Genomic DNA, 25,054 nt, shown 5'->3' with positions numbered 1-25,054 from the left:
ATAATTGGATACTGACTTTTATTCACAGCTGACACTTGATAAAGTACAGAACTTTAAAGTACAGGAGGAGGCCATTAGCAATTATGTATACATCAGCTCCAAAAATGTCTCCCAAGCGCCTCCCATTTGCCAGCCCTCTCTCTGTTGCCCGTTAAATTCATAATTTCCAAATATATATCCAGTTCTCTTTTGAATCTTCATCCACAAATTTCCCTGCCAGTCAATTCCAATTCGTAACAACTCTCTAAATAAATACGTTTTTCCTTATTTGACTCCTAGCTCTTTTGCTGACAACCTTGAAATTAGAATTCCTTGATGCTGTAATGCCAACTAACAGAGTTTTTTTTTTACTGAGCAACTTTTTTCATACTTTCGAGCACCGCAATAAATTCACATCTTTGTCTGTTCTGCTCCAGGAGCAACAAGCCTTGCAAGAACTGTAACAAACCCTACAACGGAAAACAAGCAGAAAACTAGTCACCAGGATATATGAACATCAACTAGCCACATGACCCTAACCTTAATTTCTTACGAACTGATGAGGAAGTACGACACTTTGACTAGGTCTGCATATCCAACCTAAGACATGCCAAACAGAGACAAGAATAAGAATTCCTAGAAACATGGCATTCCAACCGGAACTACATCAACTAACACATGAATCTTGACTCCATCTACCACTCTCTGAGAAAAAGAGCCGGAAATGAAATCATCGACACAGGAAATTGCAGTACCAACTCAAGGAAACCGAAACACTGAAAGAGAAAGTGGAAGATAACACCAGCACTTCACTGGAGGCTCGCTTACCGAGTACAGTAAATGGAACAAACCAGCAACTGCCATTCCCTCTTGCTTCAGAATATATCAGAGTGTTCATGGCTGCAACCACATAGTATCATTGAATGAAACTGCGAGCCTGCACGACCAAGTGCATATCCAAAGGCTTTTTAGACAGTTTGTGAGATTACCTGCTCAAGGGTTTGGCACCTTCCACTGGAAATTTAGCCTTTTGTGTGGTATTGTTCTTTGCAACAATAGTCAGAACTGAAGAAATTTTTCATCTGCAGGATGGACACAGACTCATTGCTTGAATCAGCTAATGTGATGAGGATAAATACTCAGTTAAATTCTACGTTATGGACAAACTACAGGAGATCAAATCATATTCTCATGTCTACCTTGAAGTGGAAGCAAATGCATACTGTTAAAAAAACCAAAAATGTTCAGACGCCATACCAGGGGAGAAAATAACATATCATCTGCATTTGATGGAGATACAGAAATATAGAGTGAAAAGAAAAAGAAGTACATCAAATCTTAATTTTCAATGGAACCAGATCCCAATTTTCCGAAACAGTCATGCTTTTCACTCAATCTCACTTTTGCAGAAGCAAGTTTTTCCCAGTCACTAAAACTTCATTAGCCATTCTTCCTCCGCCTTCCTACTCGTTTTTACACTCCTACTTCCCTTGCATTATCCCTTCTGCTGCTACGTACTCTTCCACTAATGATATCTCTTCACATCTTTCTTCTGCCACTCCCACTGTAAGTTACACCAGTTCCCTAGTTACTTCCACTGGCCATTCCTTTCTTTTTTGCTTTTCAACTGGGGTGATGGGAACTGCTGCCTTCTGTGCTGCTATTGGTCATCAGTGAATGATGAGAATTGGATGATCAATGTCCAATAGGATAGACAATAGTATGTGTCTGTCACTGTCCAATGCACCGTGAACAAGGTGGTGTTGTTCCACATACAGAGTGGAACATTTTTCTTCTGTCTCTGTGTCACAGTGCGTAACCAAACAGCCTCATCACAAATAGGATGAACCTCTCCTCAGAATCAGAAGTTCATGCATCAGTTTTTCCTTAATCGTTGTGAGGACATTGACCACATTGTTCAAACAACCCGTGTAATATCATTTTGCTCTTTACCATTTTAACTGATTTTCCAATTTCATTTGAGGTGATATCAGATTAACTTCCCTTGTTTCAAAGTAATATTTGACTCATGTAGCATCATCCACCCTCAGCAAACTGTGGTTAATGGAAATCAGAGTAAATTCTGTGCTGGTAATTTCCTCAATGAACAATGACACCTTCCCCATAGCTATTGGGAATGACAAATAAACTCTGGCCTTGCTAGTGGCTTCCAAAACTATGGATGGATTTGTCTTATTAATAACATCAAAATACATCTGTTTTCACAGTTTGGACTAAAGTCTCAGAAAAGTAAGACCTTGCTAGCTGAACGTCACCCCAATGAAATCAGACCATTACAATAAGATAATGATTCCGATTATTTTCAATCAGTTACATTCTGAGGACTCATCGTGCGATGTCAGTGCCACTGAGATCAACATTTACTCTGTCCAACAGCATCACATCACATTGGCTCAAGGCTGCACCATTCCCAAATTATACTTCATCCTCCAGCCCATTTGCCATGCTCGTCAGATACATGAGGCCCACAAGACACAATAACTCAGAGATGCCTATGAGCCTCTGGAACCTGCCACACCACCCATGCCCTGCAATCTGAGTCCATTCCCTCCCCCAAGCCAACCTCCTATCGTGTATTCACCATCCCTCCTAACCTTCCACGCTCTAATGCTGCATGTTCTGTACTCAGCAAAGGTCTCAGCTTTATCCCTCTGTGCCCCACTTTAATGAATTTCAGGAACGGCATAATGCTGAACTTTTCTTCCATCGTCTTCTCCTCGGTGTCCATTTCTTTGCGCAAGAGTCCACCCCCCATCCCATAGACCCTTCCCCCAGCTCCAACACTCTCCCTCCCCCTGGACCCATTCCTCTGGCGTTTATTTGACATAAATCTGTTCCTTGAGAACGCTCTATGGGAGTTTGGTTGTCTTAAATTCTCTGTATCCCCCTCACCCGATCAAACCTATCACCCTCTGAACAGACTGGAGGCTGTATGCTTCGATCCAACCCTGTCTGTGTTATTCAGCCTGTGCCGATAAGGGTGATGCTGCCGCTAAGGGTGGACTCACCTCTACATTTCACAGGCTGAGTGCCAGCTTTCAGATACCTCCACATGTCACCTGCTGTTCTATAATCCTACTGTGGCACATCAGGTTATTTATTAACTAAATCTAACCACATTTTATCTGGAGATTCCCACCCACTCCCCCTCCCCCCGCCACTCACCCCCACCTAACAGTCCCGAAGCTGATGGCCCTCTGATAGCAGAGTTCGCTTTCATCGCCTCCTGAAAATCCACAAACAGAACTGCCTGGGCAGACCCATTGCTTCAGCCTGCTCCTGCCTTACAGAGGGGTGCATGGATACATACGTGGGCCCAAGTTATACCTGTTCCTTCATGTGGTACATAGACGATTCCTTGTTCCAGTTCTATTCCAGCCCCCATTCACAACTCTTTCTCCGATACGTAGATGATATCATCGTTGCTGATCCTCTCTCGTCCAGAATTGGAAAAGTTCATTGTTTCCAATTTGCACCCCTCTCTCACTTTCACCTGGTCTACCTCTGACTCGTTCCTTCCTTTTCTCGAAATCTCTGCTTCTATTTCTGGGGATAGACCGGTCACTGATATCCAGTATTAACCCACCGACTCCCACAGATACCGATAGTACACATCTTCACACCCTGTTTCCTGTAAAGACTCAATTCCATTTCCCCAGTTCCTCCGTTTCCACTGCATTGGTTCTGATGATGACAATTTCACAAATGTGGCCTCTGAAATGTCCACCTTCTTCCTCAACCGAGAATTCCCCAGCACTGTTCACAACAGGGCACTCAACCAGTTGTGACCCACCTCCTGCACTTCCACCCTCACCCTCTCTGCTCCCTCCTGCAACAGTGTTCGAGTTCTCCCTGTCCTTACCTACCATCTCACTAACATTCACATGCATAAGATCATCAGTCTGCATTCCCCCACCTCCAGCGAGATGCCACCACCAGACACATATTTGCCTCCTCTCCCTTTTCCTCCTTCAGAAGTGACCATTTCCTCCAGGACACCCTGGTCCGCTCGTTATTCACTGCCCAAACCTCCCCCCCACCTCTCCCAACCCCCACCACAGGTACACTTCGCTTTCCCCTGCTGGAGGTGTTACACTTTCCCACTTACCTCCTCGCTTGTCACTATCCAAGGGCCAAGCATACCTCACAGATGAAGGAGCATCCTACCAACATTTCCCACAATCCGGTCGACTACATTCGCTGCTCACATTGTGGTCTGCTCTACATTGGGGAAACTAAAGGTAGACTGGGTGACTACTTCACAGAATATCCAAGCTGTACCTTTCAAAAGACCCTGAGTTTCCAGTTGCCTGCCAGTTTAATACCCCATCCTGTTCCTTGGCCAATATCCCTGTGTCAGGCTTGCTGCAGTGTTCCAGGACATTTCAACGCAAGCTGGAAGAACAACACCTCATTTTCCGCGGGTGGACCCTGCAGCCCTTCAGACTCAAAATAATATTCAATGATTTTAAGGACTGAACTCCTCAATGACCCATACCCATGCATCAGGCCTAGTTCTCACGTGGCCTTCCATTACTCACACCCTATTGTTAGCTACTAACAGTCTCCATTAACAGCTATTCATCCTCTGCAGTATATTAATCAACATTTTCAGGGCTACCATCCGTTCTGAGGAAGGGCCACTGAATCAGAAACGTTAATTCTGATGTCTCTGCACAGATGCTGCAGACCTTTTGCAGCAAATTCGGTTTTTGTTTCAACAATGTCTCACAATAATTTTGTATCACAATGCAATACGTCATGGATATTTGGAGCTCTGTCAAACATAGGAACATTGTAATTTCTCACTTAATGTCCATAAACAAATATTCGAGATTCAACTGAGACAGCAGCTTTGCTTATATCGTTCAGATCAGTCAATTTGTCACAGTTCAGAAAGAAAAAGAAATCGATAGAGGGAAACTCAGCAGGTCTGGCACCCTCTGAGCAGAGATACACAGATTTAACCTTTGATTTCAATAAGATTTTTTCAGAACAGTGTCACATCATATTCGATATGTTAACTTTGTTTCTCTCTGCAGATACTTCCTCATCTGTTGCGCTTCTACCATCAATTTCTGTTTGTATTTCATGTTTCCTTATCACTATATTTCATGTTTCTTGACAGGGCTACATGCTAAATTTGGTTACATATGGTATATGTTCCTATTATAGTAGGTGTGTCTGTGACACCTGTGTTACGGCCGAAATCTGTGTCTTCTTTAAGATTCAAAGGAAAAAATATAATATTTTTCTGATTATCCTGTACATCTCAGGAACTCCACTTTGTTTGAAAAGACATTTCAGAGGCAGCTGAAATTTCATGAGATAATAGGAATAGATTTTTGATGGTGGAGCACTCTGTGACCTTTGTTTTCCCGGCTTGTCTACCCCCTCTGCAAAGGCTTTGATTACATATCACAGAATTATTTACAGCAAAAGTGGGGGAAACTCAGCCCATTGTCTCTTCCAGCTTGGAATGACTATATCTCTACTGTTAGTCTCCTGTATTATCCCCATTGCCCTTCACATCTTGTTACGAGTGTCTGCTTTTAATTGTAAGTATTCTGCCAGATATGAACAATATGATCAATCTCAAGCAAAAACATAAACAGAACTTAGAGGACAAGCTCAGTAGATCTGGCAGTTTCTGTGAAGAGAAATCAAAGTTAATGTTTCAGGTCTGGTGCCCCTACTCAATCTGTATTCCCAATGATTAAATGGTATGTATATAAAATATAGTTCACTTTATCACATTTAATCCTTTGAGTTCACATTGTCATTCAGCATTGCACCTCCCAAATGTTGGTTGTTTCCTTGTTATGCATTACATTTAATTCTGTCTGTCAGAAAGAGTGATGATGACTGGGGAATATCATTGTACTCCCCGTGCAGTCTCCACAGCCACTGCCCCCATTCCGCACTATCTCCCAGCCAATATCATGATCATTCGAACCTGACTCATTAATTCATAAGTCTAAATATATACGTTCATTGTAATTATCACTTTTAGTATTGGACTGAAGCCAAAATGCGTAAAAAGTATGCATTAAAGTACTGCATTTAGAAGTCTTCAATTTATATAAATAAATTACTGAAGCATATTCCCTATGGAAGTTCCACAGTTGCCTTATTAGAGCAGTGAGAGGAACATTCAGAGAAGTCCACACTTCCTGTCTATGTTCAGGGCAACTGTGCCCAATGACAGTCTGTTCGCTAGCATCTGTTCCCGTGGAGGAGAGATCAGCACAGTAACAACATCCTGATTGTGATTCTTTTGGGGGGTAGAGGGATTTTTGGAGAGATGGTTACAGCATACTAAACGGACGACAGAGCAGAATCATGTAGCCTACGAAAAGAAAATATTCTTATTCTCCCTCACAATTGACTTCACTGGAGCAATTGGAGATGGGAGATGTGACCAATAGCCAGCAATGTCAACATGTTGTCCAGTCCAGATATATTGTGAACTGAATGTGCTGTATTGAAAGCTGTATTGCTCTGACTGTTGTTGATGTCAGTCTCCATGCAATGCAACTGTGTCACTGGAGGGTTTTCCAGTGACACAGTTGCTGGAGAGGCTTCATTCAGTGCGCTATGCCTCTGTAGTAACAGATGCATCAGCTCCAACAGTAACAGAGATCAACAGCTGCAAAGATCGGAATCTGAGAATAGCGGACTGGAACATTACAACAACGGAGAGGAGGTTTTCCTTGAGTCTCTTCAAGATTTCACCCTCTTGGGAATTTCTACCATTTCGGATATGAAGTGCTGATGATTATTTTGGGCGGAGTGGAGGGTGTGCTACTAACCTATTCTCGCTATTGTTGGTGTTCTCTACCTCTGTCCATTCATTAATCCCATAACCAAGTTTGAACTTCGTTGCAATTTTTGTTATCTATATTTGTCAGAGAAAGAAACTATTGCTTTAAGTTTCAATTGCAGTCTCCATTCATTACCCATGAATTGCAGATCACTCCCTCACAAACATCTGCGAACAAAACTGTGCACAACCTTGACATCCCTTTTTGCCCTGAACTTATTTATATCTCCTGTTCTCTCTGTCACTAAACCTGTCCACTCCCAGCTCCTAATATCCCCAATCTCTGTGTTAGTATTGTTGCTGAAAAAGCCATTGGCTGCACGTTGGTAAAATTCAGACTTAATGTTTCAAGCTCTCTTCTGACCACTTTTCCAATTACAAATATTTCAATCACAAAATTGCTCTTGTATCGGACGTTACTTCATGATTAGGACATTTGTATGAATGTAGGAATGTCGCTGGATGCAATTCAGGAGCAAAGCTTATTAAACGAAAGGTATTGTTTCAAGTGATTTGTTTCAAGTCCACCACAGCTGATGACAGAACTTAAATAAAAATGATAAGAATTGGAATAAAAGTGAATTGCACAAAAAACAAACATAAAAGCAACATTTGTCTGAAAACATTCATCTTTCACTGATCACCTTCGGTAAAGAAATCTAATGTCATTACCCGGTCTGGGTTAATTGTGACTTGAGACCCATGACAATATGCTTTACTTTATGTTGGCTTGTGGAATGGTCTCAGAATCAGGTCAATTAGTGATGGTAACCAAATGCTGCCCTTGGCAGAGTTGCCAATATCTCACGAATTAACAAAATTGAAGGTGAAATCAAATAAAGGAAGTAGCTGAAAATCTGAAATTATAGAAAGAAATGCAAAGAATCGAACAGAAAGTGCTGGGGAACTTTCCTGAACTGAAAGCAGCTGTCAAGGAGTGTGGATAATACCCTTGACAGGGAAGTCTGCTTTGAAGGGGAGGTGGAATCAATAGAGAAAGAGAGACATAGAATAAAAAAGAGCAAACAAAGAGAATGATGATCAGCTGGGCTGGAAATAAAATGTGAGATTCACCTCATTTATTTTTCGCCTTTCCCATCTTCCTGAATATCGTGCCCTTGTAAATACAGGTATCCCCGCTTTTCAAAAGTTCGCTTTTCGCCACTTCCCTTTCCTAATGAATTACTTCGCTAACCAAAAGAAACCCGAACAGGATTTTCACTTTTACGAAGAAAGCCGAAACTTTTCCCATATAAATCAGTGCTACTGCACTTTACACCATATCCGCTTGTGAACGGTTTTGTAGGAACACTCTACTTACAAATAGTGAGGGAAAACTGTATATATCTAAGATCATGTTTAAAGCGATTCGATTCCCTCTGTCTGTCCTCCCTAAGTGTGGTCATCTTCTTATATTCATTAATTAGATCTGGGTATCTCTGACTGGGGCAGCATTCGTTCTTTTTTCCAGTTCCCCTTGAGAAGACCTTGAGCCACGGCAGTCCACGTGTTTGATCTGGTTTGGTTTCGTTTATTTTCGTCAAATGTACAATGGAAAGGTTTGTTTTTATTGTAGTGCAGGCACATGACCCTAAACAAGAAAAAGAGATCACAGGGTCCTTGGACAGAGTGAGGCTTACAATGTTAGAGCTTCACAGGAGGTGTGTAAAGTAAGATCATTAGCAAGATTAATATTATTTGAAAAGTGAGAGATGTCAATTTGTCAGTCTAATAATGGTAGGGAAGGAAGTGTTCCAGGTTTTCAAGCCTCTGTGTCTCCTCTCTGTTGGAAGAGGTTGTAGGAGATCATTACCAGATTGGGAGGGAGATCTTTGATGTTGCCAGCCTTTCTGCGACAATGACAAGTACGAATGGATGGAAGGTGTCTTCCATGACGGTCTGGACTGTGCACACAACGGTCTGTAGTTTCTTATGGTCCGAGGCAGAGCAGTTACCGTGTGACGTCATTATGCATCCGAATAGAATGCTTTGAGTTGCCAGTATACAGAGCACTGGGAGACGGGCGGTTTCAAAATAGTTAGATGTAGCAATTGGCTGTTAAATGGATACCCACGTTCTGGTTGCTGTTTTGAAAACAATTGAAATGTAACTGATAATTTTAAATTATATCCTCTATACCAATACCTTGTTGAATGTATTGTATTGCCAACATCAAACCAATGAGCCATCACCTGCTTTAAACGAATAGAGAAGCCATCACCATCACAACGAGGGAGAAAGCGACAGAATCAAAGGGAAGGAGAGAGAGAACACAGCGAGAGAAACAGATGGACAGTCAGTCAAAGAGAGAAATGAAACAAAACAAGGAAACAAACAGTCGCATGTGCAGGGAGAAGGGAAGGTAATAGGTTCAGGGAAAGAAACAGAAGAAAGGGAAAATGAAAACATAGGGAAGTAGACAGTGTGAGAGACAGTGGGAGCTGGGGAAAGTGTCAAGGAGAGCTGGGAGGAACTGGGGGTGAGGACCGGTGAGACCTGGGCGTGAGCACTGGAGGGAGCTGAGGGTAGGGAGGTGAGGATTTATTTTGTCCTGTGCCAAGATGTCCAGGCAGATCATGGTAAGCATGGATATACTGAACGATTGTGTAAAACATGTCTGAGAGGCATATAGGTTAGGTTGCACAGGGCGTGCGCTAGGCGAGATCACTATGAACAAAATCAGCATTATCTGAGATGAGAGTCCATTTATCAGTCTAATAACAGCTAGGAAGAAGCTGTTCCTGAACTTGCTGCTCTGTGTGTTCAAGCGTCTGTATTTTTTAGCCTGATGATAGTGGGAGATCTTTACAAGCATGAGATGGGTCTTTGGTAATGTTAGAACAAAGAACATTCCATTACAGGAACAAGCCATTCGGCAGTCCAAGCTTGCGCCGATGCAAATTCTCGATCTCAACCTGTCTCCTATTTTCTAAAGGTCTGTATCCATATGCTCCCTGCCCATTCATGTATCTTTCCGGAAATATCTTAAACGGAGCACCATTGGTCACAGTTCTCCGTTTTGAGAAACTCCATTCCCCTACAGCGCTCTGTCCCCGGCTGCCAAACCAGTTCTTTATCCATGTAGCTAGCACGCCCTGGACACCATGTGACTTCATTTTCTCCATATCACGACCATGGGAAATCTTATCAAATGTCTTCCTGAAGTCCATGTACATGACATCTCCCACCTCTCCCTCATCAATCAACTTTGTCACTTCCTCAAATAATTCTATGAAGTTGGTAAGACATGACCTTCCCTGCACTAAACCATGTTGCCTATCACTGATAAGACCATTTTCATCCAAATGAGAAAAGATCCTCTCGCAGCTTCCCTACCCCAGACGTCAGGCTCACCGGTCTATAATTCCCTACTCTTCTTAAATAAGGGGATTAGAAACTTTCCCGTCCTCCAGGATCTCAGTTGTGTTCAAGGATGTTACAAAGATATCTGTTAAGGCCCTAGCTATTTTCTCTCTCCCTTCCCTCAGTAACCTGGGATAGATGTTGGCAGCCTTTCTGCGGCAACGGACCGTGTAAATAGAGTCAATTGTTAGGAGATTGGAGTCCGTCATAGTCTGGGCTGTGAACACAATCTTCTGTAGTTTCTGATGATCCTGGGCAGAGTGTTGCCATACCAGGCCATTATGCACCCGGACAGTACGTTCACAATAGTGCATCTGTAGAAATAGTGCATGCTAAATATCCTGAGCCAAGTGAGGAAGGAGAGACGTTTTTGAAGCATCTTGACTGTCACACCTATGTGAGAAGTCATAGAAGAATACAGCGCAGTACAGGCCCTTTGGCCCTCGATGTTGCGCCGATCCAAGCCCACCTAACCTATACTAACCCACTATCCTCCATATACCTATCCAATGCCCGCTTAAATGCCCATAAAGAGGGAGAGTCCACCACTGCTACTGGCAGGGCATTCCATGAACTTACGACTCGCTGAGTGAAGAACCTACCCCTAACTTCAGTCCTATATCTACCCCCCTTAATTTAAAGCTATGCCCCCTTGTAATACCCGACTCCATACGCGGGAAAAGATTCACACTGTCAACCCTATCTAACCCCCTAATCATCTTGTACACCTCAATCAAGACACCCCTAAACCTTCTTTTCTCTAATGAAAACAGCCCCAAGTGTCTCAGTCTTTCCTCGTACGATCTTCCTTCCATACCAGGCAACATCCTGGTAAACCTCCTCTGCACCCGTTCCAGTGCCTCCACATCCTTCCTATAGTATGGCGACCAAAACTGCACACAATATTCCAGATGCGGTCGCACCAGAGACTTATACAACTGCATCATGACCTCAGGACTCCGGAACTCAATTCCTCTACCAATAAAAGCCAGTACGCCATATGCCTTCCTCACCGCACTATTTACCTGGGTGGCAACTTTCAGAGATCTGTGTACATGGACACCAAGATCCCTCTGCTCATCCACACTACCAAGTATCCGACCATTAGCCCAGTACCCCATCTTTTTGTTATTCTTCCCAAAGTGAATCACCTCACACTTAGCTACATTGAATTCCATTTGCCACCTTTCTGCCCAGCTCTGCAGCTTCTCTATATCCTGCTGTAACCTGCCACATCCTTCCTCACTGTCAACAACTCCTCCGACTTTCGTATCATCCGCAAACTTGCTCACCCAACCTTCTAACCCCTCTTCCAGGTCATTTATAAAAATGACAAACAGCAATGGTCCCAAAACAGATCCTTGCGGAACACCGCTCGTGACGGCACTCCATGAAGAAACTTTGCCATCAACTACTACCCTCTGTCTTCTTCCATCCAGCCAATTCCTAATCCAAACCTCCAACTCATCCTCAATGCCATATCTCCGTATTTTCTGCAGTAGCCTACCATGGGGAACCTTATCAAACGCCTTACTAAAATCCATATATACCACATCTACCGCTTTCCCCTCATCAACCTCCTTCGTCACCTTTTCAAAGAATTCAATAAGGTTTGTGAGGCACGACCTGCCCTTCACAAAACCATGCTGACTATCCTTGATCACATTATTCCTATCCAGATGTGCATAAATCCTATCCCTTACAATTCTCTCTAAGACTTTGCCCACAACAGAAGTGAGACTCACCGGCCTATAGTTACTAGGGTTATCCCTACTCCCCTTTTTGAACAAGGGAACCACATTTGCTATCCCCCAGTCTTCTGGCACTACTCCTGTAGACAAAGAGGACATAAAAATCAAGGCCAATGGCTCTGCAATCTCCTCCCTTGCTTCCCAGAGAATCCTAGGATAAATGCCATCAGGCCCAGGGGACTTATCTATTTTCACCTTTTCCAGGATTTCCAACACCTCTTCTCTACATACCTCAAAGCCATCCATTCTACTTATTTGTGACTCAGTATTCACATCGACGACAATGCCCTGTTCCTGAGTAAATACTGAAGAAAAGTATTCATTCAGTGTCTCCCCAATCTCTTCCGCCTCCACACGCAACTTCCCACTACTATCCTTGACTGGACCTATTCCTACCCTAGTCATTCTTTTATTCCTAACATACCTATAGAAAGCCTTAGGGTTTTCCCTCATCCTACCGACTAAGGACCTTTCATGTCCCCTCCTTGCTGCTCTTAGCTCTCTCTTCAGGTCCTTCCTGGCTACCCTATAACTCTCAATCGCCCCAATTGAACCTTCACGTCTCATATTGAGATAGGCCGCCCTCTTACATTTAACAAGGGATTCCAATTCCTTATTAAACCATGGCTCCCTCGCACGACCCTTTCCTCCCTGCCTGACAGGTACATAATTATCAAGGACACTCAATAGTTGCTCCTTGAACAAGCTCCACATATCATTTACACTCTTGCCTTGGAGTCTACTTTTACAAGCCACACATCCTAAGTCATGCCTCACCGCATCATAATTTCCCTGACCCCAGCTATAACTCTTGCCCTGTAGTACACACTTATCCCTCTCCATCACGAGAGTAAAAATCACCGAATTATGGTCACTATCCCCAAAGTGCTCACCTACCTCTAATTCTAACACCTGGCCTGGTTCGTTACCCAGAACCAAATCCAGTATGGCCTCACCTCTTGTTGGCCTATCTACATATTGTGTCAGGAAACTCTCCTGCACACATTGAACAAACACTGACCCATCTAACGAACTTGAGCTATAGCTTTCCCAATCAATATCAGGAAAGTTAAAGTCCCCCATAACAACCACCCTATTACTGTCACTCATCTCCTGAATCACCTTCCCTATCCTTTCTTCAATGATTCTAGGACTATTAGGAGGCTTGTAAAAGACTCCTAACAGGGTGACCTCACCTTTCCTATTCCTAACCTCAGCCCAAACTACCTCAGATGGCAAGTCCTCATCCATCGTCCTTTCCACCACTGTAATACTATCTTTGACAAGCAATGCCACACCTCCCCCTCTTTTACCCCCACCTCTGACCCTACTAAAACATTTAAATCCTGGAACCTGCAACAGCCAATCCTGTCCCTGACAGCCAATCCTGTCCCTGACAGCCAATCCTGTCCAGGGTAGGTTGCCAGTTATCATCACTCCCAGGGACTTGACGCTCTGCACTGTCTCGACCGTTGATGTAGATAGGGGCTTGTTCCCCTCCTTTCGTTCTAAAGTCAATGATCAGTTCATTACTTTTGCCGAATTTGAGGGGGAGGTTATTATCATTCCACCATTCCACCAAACCTACTATCTCCTTTCTGTGTTCAGACTCATCGTTGTTTGATATCCCTCCTGCTTTTGTGATGTCATCAGCAAACTTACTGTTGGCATTGTTTGGAATTTCGCAACACAGCCACGTGTGTACCAGAGTACAGTAGGGGGCTGAGGCCAAAGCCGTGTGTGTAGAGGGAGTAGAGTAGGGGGCTGAGGACACAGCATTGTGTGTACAGGGAGGACAGTAGAGGGCTGAAGACACAGCGGTGGATGTACACGGAGTACAGTAGAGTGTTGATGGCACAGCCGTGGATGTACAGGGAGTGAAGTAGAGGGCTGAGGGACACAGCCATGTGTGTACAGGAGTACAGTAGGGGGCTGAGGGCACAGCCATATGTGTACAGGGAGTACAGTATCGAGCTGAGGGACACAGCCGTGTGTATACAGGGAGTATAGTCGAGAGCTGGGGACACAGCTGTGTGTGTACAGAGTGTACAGTGGGGGCTGAGGGCACATCTCTTGGTGCACAGGGAGTACAGTCGGGGGTGGGGACACCGTCTTGTGTGTACAGGGAATACAGTAGGAGGCTGAGGGCACAGTCGTCGGTGTACAGGGAGTACAGTAGGGTGCTAAGGGACACAGCCGTGTGAGTACAGGGAGTACAGTTGGGGCCTGAGGACACAGCCGTGTGTGTACAGGGAGTGCAGTAAGAGGCTGAGGGCACATCCTTCAGGAGCTCCAGTGTTGAGTGTTATTGTGGCGGAGGTGCAGATACCTATCTTCACTAATTGCGGTCTGTTGGTCAGAAACCGTGGGATCTAGTTGCAGAGGGTGGAGCTGCGACTAAGGTCACAGAATTTTGAGATCAGTCTGGAGGAGACAATGATGTTTAAGAGTTCAATGAGCAGGAGTCTGGTGTTGGTGTCTTTGTTGTCCAGATGTCCTCGGGATGAGTGCAGGGCTCGGGATACGACATCTGTTGTGGACCCGTTACATCAGTCGGCATATTATAGGGGACCAAGTTAGGCTGGGAGAGTGGAGGTGATGTGGGCCATAACCAGCCTTTCAAATCACTCCATGTTTATTGAGGTTAGAGCCACTGGGCGGTGATCTTTTAAAAATGAACTTTCTCGCTTACAAGGTTGATGTTGGTGTTCTTGAAGCAGGTTGGGACTTCAGCTTGTGGGAGGGAAAGGCTGAAATTGTATGTGAATACCTCTGTCAGTTGGTCCACACAGGATCTGAGTGCTCAGCCGGGAACACTATCCAGGCCCGGCGCTTTCCTTGATTTGACCTGCAGGAAGACTGACCATGCCTGCAGCGGTGAGAGCGTGCACAGGGCAGGTTTCATCCTGGATGTCACACATTTATGCATCATAGAAATCCCCTCGCCGACCTCCCTCCATCGTCATAAGTACACAGTGACATTGGTTGGTGTGAGCACAACTCAGTTAGTGTTGAGACGGAGTGACTTCAATAGACTGGGATTGTGCGCCATAATGAAGTAAACTCACAACAAAAGGGGGTAGGGTGTGCTTCTACTGAGAGTCAGTGGTGCAGGGATTGAAGACTTTACAGGTGTAATTCAAGGCAAGCCACTGCTTCAACCTGAATGGAGTCAAGCACCTTGACTGTTGTGCCTTGTAGATGGTGGACGGTCCCAAAGGAGCCAGGAAGTGTATTACATATGAACAATCTGAACAAAGGACTTGAGGGCAGTTTTGCTAAGTTTGCAGATGATATTGAGGAAGCGGGGAATCTGCAGAAAAGCTTGAACAGTTTAGGACTGTGGGAAAACACATGGCTGATGGAACACAATATGGGAACGTGTGAGAATATGCACTTTGGTAGGCGGAATAGAGGAGACACTATGTTCTAATAAGATCGATTAAATCTGAAGCACAAAAGTATTTTGAAGCAACTCGTCCTCTCTTATGGTTAACGTGTATGTTCATTTGGCAGTTAGGAAAGCAAAAGAAATGTTCGCATTCGTTTCAAGAGAGCAAGAATGCAATTCGGGAGACATACTGCTGAGAATGTAATGTGCTATGGACAGACGGCATTTGGCCAATTGTGAGCTGTTTGGATACTATCTCTGGAGAAAGATCTGCTGGTGTTGGAGGTGATCCATCCTGGGTATGACGGCTTGTTATATGAGCGGCAGGGTGTACTCCATGGAATTTAGAAGAATTGTGGGGGTTTGGGGGGTCTGATTGAAACTAATGGATTACTGCAAAGATTGATACAGTCAGTATGTAGAAGATATTTCCACTTTTCATAGAGACAATGACAAAATGGCACAGTATCAGAGTGAAGTAATGGGCTGAATGGCCTAAATCTATTGCTATATCTCATGCCCTTTAGGTCATAGGGTCTATTATTCAGTAGAGACTTGTAAGTCTCTGACCTGCTCTTGTAACCCTTGTATTTGTATGTTGATTTGACTTCACGTTCTGGACAATGGTAACCCGTGTGATATGGACGGTGGGAAGATTCAGTGTCAACCAGTGTTCCATCAATATTTTGAATATGAGCTGCTATCAGTGAGTCTCATCTGGCGGGTGTATATTCTCTCCACGATGATTGTCATTTTCTGTCTGGTACTTTCGAAGGATTGATCCTGTTATGCCAGTATTGTTGATTTAAACAAAGCATAATGCCCTAGGTCCAAACATCTTCAGCTGCTTCATCAATGACCGTCTACTGCAGAGATGTTCTAGAGCTGAGATGACTGACCTCCAACAACAATGACCATCTTCCTATCTGTCAGGTATGACTCCAATAATGGAGTGTTGGCCCGCGATACCGTTTGTGCTTGGGGTCATTGGTGTCACATTTGGCAGAATGCAGCCTTGATGTCAAGGGCTGCAATTCAGTTCCTTTTTCTATGTGTGAACCAAGGCTGTGATGAGGTCAGGAGCTGGGTGACCCTGGCAAAACCCAAACTGGGCATCACTGAGCAGGTTAGTTTTGAGCAGGTGCTGCTTGATAGCACTGGTGATGATACCTTCCATCATTTTACTGATGATGGAGAGTAGACTGATTAGGCAGTATTTGGGCGGGTCGAATTTGTCCTGAGATTTATGTACAGAACATAGTTGAGCAGTTTTTCCCCATTGTCGGTTTTTTTAAACATACTGGAACAGCTTGGCTAGGGGAGCGGGATGTTCTGGAGTACAAGTCTTCAGGGCTATTGCCGGCATGTTATCAGGGCCCATAGCCTTTGCAGTATCCAGTGCCTTCAACTGTTTCTCGATATCAGTTAATCGAATTTGCTGAAGACTGCTATCTGTAATGCTGTGGACCACGGAAGGAGGCCGAAATGGATCATCCACTCAAAACTTCTGACTGAAGATTGCAACGAAAGCTTCACCCTTATATTTTGCACTGATGTGCTGGGCTCTTCCATCATTGAGGTTGGGGATATTTGTGGAGCCTCCTACTCTGGTGAATTGTTTAATCGTCCGCCACCATTCACGAACGGATTAATTCTGATACATTGGTTCTGTGATCGCTAAGCTCTGTCTGTCCCTTGCTGTTTATGCTATCTGGCACACACGTACTTCTGTTTGGAAGGTTCAGCAGATGAACATTTTATCTTTATATATTCCTGGTTCTGCTCCTAGCATGACCTCCTGCATTCTCCATTGAACCAGGGTTAATCCTCTGGATTGATGTTAATGGTTGAGTGGGGGACATGCTGGGCCGTGACATTACAGATTGTGCTGGAGTATAGTTCTGCTGCTATTGATGGTCCACGGTGTCTTATGGACGCTCAATCTTGAGTATCTAGATCTGCTAAAAGTCTGTGCCATTTAGCATGGTGATAGTGCCACACAACACAATAGAGTTTATGGAGACAATAGACTTTGTCTCCACAAGGAGAGCGCGGTGGTCACTTTTACCGATACTGTCATGGACAGATACATCTGCAGTTGGTAGATTGGTAAGGATGAGGTCAGGTCTTTTTTTACCCTCACGTTCATTCCCTCATCACCTTCTGCAGATCCAATCTAGTAGCTATGTCCTGAGGAGCCGACCAGCATGATCAGTAGTACTGCTGCCAAACCACTCTTGACATTCGGCTTTGAAATCCCCCAGCCAGAATACACTTTGTGCCCTTGCCACAGTTATTGCTTTCTCCAAGTGTTGTTTAACGTGGAGAAGGACTGATTCAGCTGAGGAACGACGCTACGTGGTAATCAGTAAGAGACTCCTTTGTCCATGTTTAATTTCTGTTATTTCCGTAAGGTATGATTCCGTGAGTATGGCAATGTCAGGCTGTTGCTTAACTAGTCTGTAAGGCAGTTGTTCCAATGTTGGCGCCAGACCTCAGATGTTAGTAAGGAAGACTTTGCAGGTTCTGCAGTGATGTTTCTAATGTTGACTTTTCCGATGCCCATTTCGATGCCAGGTGGTCCATCCGGTTTCATTTGTTAAAAACTTTGTAGCGATTGGTACAACTGAATGACTCATTAGACCGTTTCAGAGGGCGATTGGGAGTCAATGACATTGCTTTAGGTCGAGAGTTGCATGTCAACCAGGCCAGGTGAGGTGGAAGATTCCTTCGTTGCAGGATATTGGTGAAACAGATGGAGTTTTCTGACAATCGGCAATGATTTCAATCAGTAGATTCTTAATTGCATGGATATTTTTACATTATTGAATTGAATTTCCACCATCTGCAGTGGCGGGATTCAACCTGGATCCCCAGAACAGGAGCTGACTTTTCTGGATTGATAATCTATTGGTAATACAATGAGGAGAAAGTGAGGACTGCAGATGCTGGAGATCAGAGCTGAAAATGTGTTGCTGGAAAAGTGCAGCAGGTCAGGCAGCATCCAAGGAACAGGAGAATTGACGATTCCTGAAGAAGGGCTTATGCCAGAAACGTCGATTCCCCTGTTCCTTGGATGCCTGCCTGATATGCTGCGCTTTTCTGGTAATACAATGAGACCTACTTGGAACCACATGTTGTCCTCAACTGCCATTTCTTGTGTTACCCTGCTTTTCATTCATTGCTTATGTTATTCTGGAATCTCATCCTTCATTAAATTCAGATTGAAATACACACTCATGAACGCCTTCTCAACTGCTCGGATTTCATTCAATCTGTTTTGTTTGAACAGACATTTCAAGGCAGCTGTACACCAGAGAAGAGCAGGAAAAGATAACGGGTAGTTGTGCACTGTACCTGTCACCGGACCAGCAGGTCTGTCCAGAAAGTATTTATTGTGGGTCAGAGAACCTCAATTATTATGGCATGTATGGAGGCCATACAGCCCATCGTGGAGTCACAAGCTCTCCAACTGCACAATCGGAGAGAGAGTGTTTGAAGAGAGATTGTGTGAAAGAGAAATAAACAGAGAGAAAGCAAGTGAAGGGAGATAAACTGAGAGAGGATAGAAAGGGGAGCGACTGACTGAGTACAAGAGGAAGAGGTGTTAGATGAGAGTGAAGTTAGATAGATCAGAAGACTGCATTACGGTAGATAACTATGGAGAGACAGAACTTAGAAGCTTTATTTATAAATTCCCCTGGACGGAAGCCCTTTGCCTGGACACCATACACTGTGAGCACTGTGCTGATACTGGCTGTCATCCCAAATTATTTATTTCCCACAATATCACAGAGCTGGGTTACTGACAGCTAAACAGAACCCATTAGGTCAACAGATTGGTTCCATGGAGAAGGCAAGTTGTTTTTAAATAGACTGTGCTAAGAGCAGCAGGAAACGATAACCACCACCCCACCTCCATGACCCCCCCACACCCCCTCCCTGCCCACACCGATGTTGTATGAGAGACTAGGCCAGAGAATCTCGGTGAGAGGATTCACTGACAGAGGTGAAATCACGATCTTAGCTGTGGGTCAAATAATGATTGATAAAGTTTGCATACCACTTTCCAAGTTATGTAATTCACATTTCAATTTATATAGCTCAATATCAGGAGTGTATTTTAACAACCTTATCTCTTTGTATTTTGCATATGTTGGTGGGTGCAGAAAATCATTTTGTTTCTGTATTTGATATTGCATAAACGCATTTCATTAATATTGTGTCTGCTAATTCCTCATTGTACATGTGTTCTTGAATCTGTTCTTCATCGGAGTTACAAAGAGTAACATTCCAATTCTGATAACTGGGGAACATCACTGTCCCTCCAACCAGCCTAATCAGCCATGTCCTCCAGTCTTCTCCGTCTTTTGACTTTTCCCCAATATCAGAATCACAATGTAATTGAAGACCATTCAATGACACTTCATGACAGTTCCTTAACATCGATAACATCGTTAAAAATCACACAACACCTGATGAAGGGGCGTCGCTCCGAAAGCTAGTGAGCTTCCAATTAAACCTGTTGGACTATAACCTGGTGTTGTGTGATATTTAACTTTGTACACGCCAGTCCAACACCGGAATCTCCAAATCATGACTACTATCGATAACATCAACACCATGACCCACAGTTGCCCTCTCTGAACCTGCAATAACAACTGAACTGTGTTTGTCATGTGCAATTCTCTGTTAACGTTACCATGCCGTTTGTTTGTTGAAGCCCAAGTTTTTTGGCATATTTTGCTATCATATCATGGATGATAGATGTTTTCTCAATGTTTTACAGATACTGCAATGACTGGTCAGTAGTTACAGGATTCATTTCCGTATTTATGGACAGAGAAGCATGTTTATGTTCCGTTAAACTTTTGGCATTACTTCCATATCCAAGGCTGACTGAATGATTACACACAATCAATCTGCCATCTTCAACATCCCTTCCTTCAGTCACACTCGCATATCAAACCCAGAATGCATAAATGTTCAACGTTATTTTGAATGTTCATAAAGTAGGTTTGAATTCAAAGGGGGTAACTGGAGCTATTTGTTCAGCGTTTGTAATTATGTCAGTCTCCATGGATCGTATGCGTCCCTAGAGAGTTTCTCTCTGCTATCAATAAGGGAATGCTTTCAGTGTTTTATCCCATAGCGAGCGGGAGCATGTCCAACAGCAATAAGAGGGATCAGCAGCTTCAGAGAGAAGGGCACGAGAAATGGAAATCTGGGAACATTAGACTGGAATATTCCAACAATGGATCAGAAACTGGGAACATTAGGCTGGAATATTCCAACACTGGATCAGAATCTGGGAACATTAGACTGCAATGTTCCAACAATGGATAGGAGTTTATCCTCTGGTCTTTACTGGCTTTCCCAGCCTTGGATTTCATTGGCATCGCGGATTGAAGATGTACTGATGGTTATTCAAGCTGGTTACTATCCTATCCTTGCTATAGTTGGTGTTCCTGGTAAGTCACTCTGTCTGTTTAGTGAAATGGTCTGAACTGATTCGATGCTCATGATATGCAGATTGTGTAAAGATGCAAGCCGACGTTTTCAGCTCCAATCAAATTTTCATTCCTTAGAAATTATAACTAGCAAACTATTATTTACAAATTATTCACCAACACGCGAGGGTAAAACACACTGTTCTCTACCTCTTTGATTCGTTTTCTCCTGCAAAGTGTACATCTCCATATCCTCCCCACATACCAAACCTGTCCGGTACCACCATTTCGACATCCCAGTCTCCTCCTCATCCTCATTTCAATTCCTGAATAAACCATCGTTTGTTCCTCTGTTAATTCCAGATACATCTGTTTCAAGTCCCTTCTAACCACGTGTCCATTACAAAATAATTGCACTTGAGAGGTTTAACTTGTTCTCTGCACAAAATCTGAAAGATGGGCAGACAGTGTATGGTGGTCACGCCATTGGCTCGTATTCTAGAACCACAGAATGAAAATCTGTTAATATCGGCTAGCCTTAAGCCCATTAGAGAAGGCAGTCTGTCATCCTTCTCTGGTCAAGTCTCTGGTTAACTGCAAACCACGGCAATTTGTTTTACTATTTATTGTCCTGTGGAACAGCTGAAATAGCCACTCAGTTCAAGATCGGCATAACATGCTGGCCTGACCATGGCTGCACACATCCCGTGAAGGCAGAACAAAAGGAAAGGTAGCTCCCTTCCTCTGCCTGAATCCCATATTCTTCCGGCTCATTTCCATTCAGGTAGATAGCCATTCACTGTTTTAGATGTATTCTTTCTGATTGAGTCTCTTCCAAGACTGAGTGATGTCCATCTCCATGGGCACCTCTCGTGCTGGCTTTATTGATGCTGACCTACAGATATAAGGATGTTTTTAAATTCTACATCAGTGGCAGTGCATTGTAAATGAATTGTTTCCTGTGTCACACGAAAGAAATGGAGCCAGCTAAGTGAGGGAAAGGAATTATTGTGATCAAACCTGAGAGTGTTGTTGAGGCAGTATTTGGGGTATTGTGGACAGATTTTCTTTCCTTTACATGGAGTGCTCTCCTTACCATAGAGAGAGTGAAGAGGAGTTCCACCAGATTAATCCCTGGGATGATGGCACCATGAGGAGTGAATGAAGGTTAATCTGTAGCGCTGTGAGAGAATAAGACATGATTGCATTGAACCCTGAGAGGGATGGACAATCACTCCTTATATTCGAAACAGACAATGGGAAGGAGATAAATTTCATGACTGCTATTTCACTCAGGTGCATGATTCTGGATAGTTTAAGTGCCTGGGCAGACGTTACGCCCACCCACCCCAACCCCTACTCCCTATTGAGAGAGACGGAGAGTTCCAAGTTTTTAATAAACTCTCCCCACATTAATACAGTGCAGTTGGTGTGTGATCCTGCACTGAATGTCATATTATCCACCAGCCTGACAGCAGACACAACACCTTCATTCTAAAACAGTTAACCATTCCCAACAGCTTCTTACCTTCATGAAGAACATGAATCTCTCTTCTCGGAGATGCAAGGTACTTCCTTAAGATTTAGACCAAAAGCCTATAAGACATTGGAGCATAAATTAGGACAGTTAGTCCATGGGGTCTGCTCCGTCATTCAGTCATCTTTGATAGATTTCTCAAACCCATTCTCCGACCTTCTCCCCATAACCCTTCATCCCCTGGATAATCAAAAACTATCTATCTCCGTCTCAAATATACTCAATGACCTTCCCCCACAGCCTTCTGTGGCAATTCACCATTCTATGGTTAAATAACTTTCTCTTATCACTGTTCTAAAAAGTGTTCCCTTTCATCTAGGGCTGTGACCTCAGATTCTAATCCAAAGGGAACATATTATCAACATCCACTCTCTCCAGGTCGTTCAGTATTCTGTCTATTACAAATACATTCCCTCTCATCCTTTCAAACTTTATCAAGTATAGACCAAGAGTACTCAAATATTCCTCATGCAATAAGCTTTTCATTCCTATGACCATTCTCGTGAAAATATTCTGAACACGCTCCAGGACCAGTATATCCTTCCTGAGGTATGGAGCTCAAAAATGAGCACAATAGTCCAAATGTGGTTTGACCAGAGCCGTATACAGTCAGTTCTTATATTCAATTCTTCTCGTAGTAAATGCTCCCAATCATAATTGCAATTGCCCTCCTAACTACTGCCTCAACCTGCAAGCTGACCTTGAGAGAATGGTGCACTAGAACTCCCAAGTCCCTTTGCACTTCAGATTTCTGAATTTTCTCGCCATTTAGAAAATAGACCATGCCTATATTCTTCGTGTCAAAGTTCATGACCTCACACTTTCCAACTTGGAATGCATCTGACTATCTCTTTACCTGTCCAAATCCTTGTTCAGCCTCTCCGCTGCGTCAATACGACCTGCCCATCTGCCTGTCTTTGTATCGTCTGCAAACCTAGCCAGAGTGCCCTCAATTCCCTCATCTCGATTGTTAATGTAACAAGTAAAAAGCTATGATTCACTCACCAACCATTCTGGATCACCACTTGTCCCCGGCTGCCATCCTGAGAAGTACTCTTTTATCCCCACTCTCTGCTTTCTGCTAGACAGACAAGCTTCTATCCATGCCACCACCTTGCCTCTAACACCACGGACCCATATCATACTCAGTAATCTCCTGTGTGACACCTTGTCAAAGGCCTTCTTGAATTCCAGGTGGATAACATCCATTGGCTGTGCTTGTTCGAGCCTGCTCATTTCCTCTTCAAAGAACTCCAATAGATTTGTCAGGCATTAACTTCCCTTGATGAAATCATGCCGACTTTGCCCTATTTTACCAAACACTTTCACGTATTCAGAAATCTCATCTTTCTTAATGGATTCAGGATCTTACCCACGACAGAGGTTAACCTATTCATGATGGGTTTATTTTTTGTCTTTTTCCTTATTCCCTTGTTAAAAAGGGGTGTCACGTTAGTGGGTTTCCAGTGCTCTAGGATCGTTCTGTACTCGAGTGATTGCTGAAAGATCTCCACGATTGCCTCCACTCCCTCTTCAACTATCTCCCGTATAATACTGAGATGTAGTCCATCTGATCAAGGTTATTTAACATCTTCGGTCCATTACATTTTTTTTCTAACATGTTCTCCATGGTGGGGGTCATCATACTCAGCTCTGGCCCCTCAGTCTCTTGAATGTTTAAGGTATTACTTGTGCCTTCCACCATGAAAGTTGATGCAAAGTAATTATTCAGTTCCTTGGCCATTTTCTCGTTCCCCACTGCTATCTCTCCAGTATCCTTTCCCAGCAGTCCAATGTTCACTTTTGCCGCTCTTTTGCACTTTTCATATCGAAAGAAACTGTTATCGTCTTCCTTTACATTACTGGCTAGCTTACCCCCATATTTAATAATTTCCCTCCTTATTTTATTTTGTTTGCCCTCTGTTTTGTCTTTGTAATCTTTCCAATCCTCAGGTTTCTCATTGCGCTTTGTCCCATTATATCATTTCTCTTTTGCTTTTATGCTATACCTGACTTCCCTAGTCAGCTATGGTTCTCCCGTCCTCCCTATACAAGCCTCTTTTTCCTTAGGACAAATCTCTGCTGTATCCTGAATTACTCCAAAAATCTCTTGCCATTGCCGTTGTACTGACTTTCCTGCTGGGCCCGTCTCCCAGTCAATTCTACACAGCTCCTCACTCTTGTCTGTCTAATTGCCTTTATTCAGCTGTAATACCATTACTTCTGATTCGAACTTCTCCATCTGAAATTGCAGAGTAAATTCAATCATATTATGATCACAGTCAGGTTAAGCTCCCCTCATCTAGTCTGCCTGCACAAGCTGCTCCAAAAAGCCATCTCGTAAACATTCCACAAATTTCCTTTCTTGCCAACCACTATCAATCTGAATTCCCAGTCCATCTGAAAAGTAAAATCCCACATGACCACTGTAACTTTGCCTTTCCTACAGTTCTTTCTAGATCCTGGTGTATCTTACACCCCAGCTCCCTGTATATAACACCAACTGCATTTTTTCACCTTTTTGATTCCTCAATTCTACCGACACAGATTCTAACTTATTTCATTTCTCATTATTGATTATTGATTCAATTCCATTCCTAATACTGAGACAACTCTATCTCTCTGCCCAACTGCCTATCTTTTCGACAGGATGAATATCCTTGAATATTCAGCTCCCAATCCTGATCCTCTTGCAGCGATGTCAAATAATGCCCACTATGGATGAGTCACAAGCTCATT

Source organism: Chiloscyllium plagiosum, unplaced genomic scaffold (assembly GCF_037043375.1).
Source record: "Chiloscyllium plagiosum isolate Xiang-an unplaced genomic scaffold, Cpla_swu_hap1 HiC_scaffold_46, whole genome shotgun sequence".
NCBI lineage: Eukaryota > Metazoa > Chordata > Chondrichthyes > Orectolobiformes > Hemiscylliidae > Chiloscyllium > Chiloscyllium plagiosum.
The sequence above is the reverse complement of the archived record's forward strand: the minus strand, read 5'-3'. Positions refer to the sequence as shown.